The sequence below is a fragment of the Symphalangus syndactylus genome, chromosome 3 (genome assembly GCF_028878055.3).
Source record: "Symphalangus syndactylus isolate Jambi chromosome 3, NHGRI_mSymSyn1-v2.1_pri, whole genome shotgun sequence".
Lineage (NCBI taxonomy): Eukaryota > Metazoa > Chordata > Mammalia > Primates > Hylobatidae > Symphalangus > Symphalangus syndactylus.
This window is the reverse complement of record NC_072425.2, coordinates 101,571,435-101,575,773: the sequence shown is the minus strand read 5'-3', so window position 1 is coordinate 101,575,773 and position 4,339 is coordinate 101,571,435. Positions and strand designations below refer to the sequence as shown.

At 41.2% G+C, this 4,339-nt stretch overlaps 1 non-coding gene across 1 annotated transcript; it reads right to left on the bottom strand.

Annotated features, from left to right (window-relative positions):
- Positions 1-3,973: 3,973 nt before the first annotated feature.
- Positions 3,974-4,080, bottom strand: LOC129479920 (U6 spliceosomal RNA). The gene has a single exon (XR_008656847.1). It is a non-coding gene; the product is annotated as a U6 spliceosomal RNA (small nuclear RNA).
- Between the last annotated feature and the right edge of the window lie 259 nt (positions 4,081-4,339).

Genomic DNA, 4,339 nt, shown 5'->3' with positions numbered 1-4,339 from the left:
GTGGAAAGATTATTTCAGTGTTAACCCTGATTGATATTTTAGTAATCAAACAAGTGTCTGTTACTCCTTTATTCATTCATTTATCAACTGCTTAATGGGTGTCTTCTGGGTGCCAGACAGTTCATTAGACTCTGGGGAATCAAAGATGAATCACACTTAATCTCTACCCCCCTGGGAATTCATTCTGGTTAGAGAAATTGTAAACAAATAATTATGATCCTATGGGATATTTTTAAAGTATGAAATGAGATAATGTGTGTGAAAAAAACTTTGTAAGCTTTACACATTTAAGATTTTTTCTCCAGTGCATAGCATGAGGCCTGACATATTTTAACTGCTCGTTATACTCTTGAATGAACTGGTGAAGAGCCAAGAGTTATGAGAGCATAATACTATGGATTAGTTCTGCCTGGATGGACAGGAGGGATGCGGAGGCTTCCAAGAATATAACTTTTGAACTGGACTTGGAAATATAAGTTATGTTAAGAATCGAGAAAGGAGGTTCTGGGGGGCAGCTATCAGTTGTTAAAGTGCCTGGATTTAGATGAACCACATATCTACCGGCTTATGCAGGTTACAAATGATTTTGAGCCTTATGACAGGTCCATGAAGTGAGTTCATACAACCAAGAGAAGCCTTGACCAGAACCTGGATTCTGGGTGTAAGAGACAGCATCTGGCCAGTTTATTCTTTACAGTTTCACAAATGTTATGGTTGCTAATATTATTGTATTTCCATTATTATATTTGTGAAAGCATGGTTTTCTGAGTTACAAGTATATGAAAGACAAATGTATACATGTAATAAAATGTATAGTTTTCTTTTTTTCTTTTTCTTTTTTTTTTGAGACAGAGTCTCGCTGGGTCCCAGACTGGAGTGCAGTGGTGCGATCTTGGCTCACTGCCATCTCTGCCTTTGAGGTTCAAGCTATTTTCCTGCCTGAGCCTCCCAAGGAGCTGGGATTACAGGTGCCTGCCACCATAACTGGCTAATTTTTGTATTTTTAGGAGAGCGGGGGTTTCACCATTTTGGCCAGGCTGGCCTCGAACTCCTGACCTCGTGATCTGCCTGCCTCAACCTCCCAAAGTGCTGGCATTATAAACGTGAGCCACTGCGCCCAGCCATAATTTTTTTCTTATTTCTGTAAAGCAGGTTAGCTTGTATTGATACACGAGGAGGTTTTTTTCAGAGGTTTCAGAAACAAGCTAGAAAATGCTTCCATAATATTTCATAGATTCTTTATGATTCAAGCAGTTTTTCAGGATTTTCAGTCCGTTTAAACCGTTTATCTAACAAACACTAAGTAGAAACTATGAGCTCTACATTCTCTTGTAAGCTTTCTTTTTCTGTTACAGTTGAGCAAATTTGTTGATTTATTTATTTATTTATTTATTTATTTTTGAGTCAGTGTCTCGCCCTGTTGCCCAGGCTGGAGTGCAGTGGCACGATCTCAGCTCACTGCAAGCTCCGCCTCCCCAGTTCACACCATTCTCCTGCCTCAGCCTCCCGAATAGCTGGGACTGCAGGCGCCTGCCACCACGCCCAGCTAGTTTTTTTGTAGTTTCAGTAGAGGCGGGGTTTCACCATGTTTGCCAGAATGGTCTCGATCTCCTGACCTCGTGATCCGCCTGCCTCAACCTCCCAACGTGCTGGGATTACAGGTGTGAGTCACCATGCCCGGCCCAGATGTAGCTCTTATGTTTAGGTCTTTGCTCCATTTTGAGTCAATTTTTGTGTGCAGTGTAAGATAAGTGTACACCTAAATTCTTTTGCATGTAGATAATGCAGTTTTCCCAACATTATTTGTTGAAAAGAGTCTCTTTCCCACTGAATGATCCTGGCACTTTTGTTGAAAATCACTTCACCATATAAGCGAGAGTTTATTTCTGAACTCTCTATTCTCTTTCAGTGCTCTGTTTTTATGCCAGTACAACACTGCTTTTTTTTTTTTTTTTTTTTTTTTTGAGGTGGAGTTTCACTCTTGTTGCCCAGGCTGGAGTGTAGTGGCCTGATCTTGGCTCACTGCAACCTCTGCCTCCTGGGTTCAAGCGATTCTCCTGCCTCAGCCACCCGAGTAGCTGGGATTATAGGCATGTGCCACCACGCCCGGCTAATTTTTGTATTTTTAGTAGAGACGGGGTTTCTTTATGTTGGTTAGGCTGGTCTCACACTCCCGACCTCAGGTGATCCACCCGCCTCAGCCTCCCAAAATGCTGGGATTACAGGCGTGAGTCACCAAGCCTGGCAACACTGTTTTGATTACTGTAGCTTTGTAGTAAGTTTTGAAATCAGGAAGTGTGATGTCTTCAAATTTATTCTTCTTTTTCAAGATTGTTTTGACTATTTGAGGTCCCTTGAGATTCTACATGAGTTTTAGAATGTATTTTTTTTAATTTCTGCAAAAAACATTCTTGGGATTTTGATAGGGATTTTATTGAATGTGTAGATTGCTTTGGAGTAGTAACATCTTAGCAACATTAAGGTGTTGCAATCCAAGAACATGAAATGTCTTTCCATTTATTTATGTTGTCTTCAGTTTATTTCAGTAAAGTTTTGTGATTTTTCTGTGTACAAGTCCTGCATTTTCTTCATTGCTGACTTATGTATACTTGCTTTTTTTTTTTTCTGAGATGGAATTTCACTCTTGTTGCCCAGACTGGAGTGCAATGGCGTGATCTTGGCTCACTGCAACCTCCGCCTCCTGGGTTGAAGCAATTCTCCTGCCTCAGCTTCCCGAGTAGCTGGGATTACAGGCATGCACCACCACACCTGGCTAATTTTGTATTTTTAGTAGAGATGGGGTTTCTCCATGTTGGTCAGGCTGGTCTTGAACTCCTGACCTCAGGTTCCTGGTACTTCCTATTGCACCATCTTCCCAGAATCCTCTCCCTTCCTGTTGTGCTTTTATAGCCACACCTGCTTTCCTCCTGCCACCAGACTTAGTCGTAACCGCTAATGTATTCTTCATTTTGGTGATTTTGTTATCTCAAGGATGTTATATAAATGGGATGATAGAACTTGTAATTTTCTGGAGGCCAGGTGCCTGGCTCACGCCTGTAATCCCAGCACCTTGGGAGGCTGAGGCGGGTGGGTCACTTGAGGTCAGGAGTTGGAAATCAGCCTGGCCAACATGGTGAAACACTGTCTCTACTGAAAATACAAAAATTAGCCAGGTGTGGGGGCACACACCTGTAATCCCAGCTGCTTGGGAGGCTGAGACATGAGAATTGCTTGAACCCAGGAGGCGGAGGTTGCAGTGAGCCGAGATTGCACCACTGCACTCCACCCTGGGTGACAGAGTGAGACTCTGGTCTAAAAACAAAACAAAACAAAACAAAACAAAACAAAACAAAACAAAACAACATGTACTTTTCTGGGATTGAGTTTTTTACACTAAGTTTAATTCCTTGGAGATTCCTCCGGGTTGTTGCATAGTGTTTGTAACAGTTATATTGCATTTTGTTTAATTACTTATTTGCTGAAAGATAATCTCAGTTATTTCCACTTGTAGTTTATTATGAATAAAACTGTTAAAAACATTACACAGGTTTTCATGTGAACATAAGTCTTCATTTAGTAATGTTGATAGGTGGGTAGAGTGATATCTCATTGTGTGTATTATTATTATTATTATTTTTTGAGACAGGGTCTTGCTCTGTTACCTAGGCTTTGAAGGGCAGTGTCATAATCATGTCTCATTGCCACCTTAAATCTCTGAGTAGCTGGGACTATGGGTGTGTGCCACTATACCCAGCCAAGGTTTTTAGAAATATGTTTTTGAAGAGATGGGGTCTTGCTATGTTGCTCAGGCTGGTTTTGAACTTCTGAGCTCAAGTCATGCTCCAGACTGGTCTCCTAAAGTGCTGGGATTACAGACCACTACACACACCTCATTGTGTTTTTAATACGTATTTACTTAGTGGCTAATGATGTTGACCATCTTTTCAGGTGCTTATTTGGTATCTTTTTTTTTTAAAATATGGAACACTTTAAGAACTTGCATGTCATCACTGTGCAGGGAGCATGCTAATCTTCTCTCTATTGATTCAATTTTGGTATATGTGCTGCTGAGACAAGCAGTAGTACCTTTATATATGCTCTGTTCATCACTTTTGGCTATTTTCTTTTTTTGAGACAGAGTCTCCCTATCTCTACTAAAAAAGAATACAAAAATTAGCCAGGCATGGTGGCACATGCTTGTAGTCCCAGCTACTTGGGAGGCTGAGGCAGGAGAATTGCTTGAACCCAGGAAGCGGAGGTTGCAGTGAGCTGAGATTGCACCACTGTACTCCAGCCTGAGCGACAGAGTGAGATTCTGTCAAAAAAAAAAAATGGTATT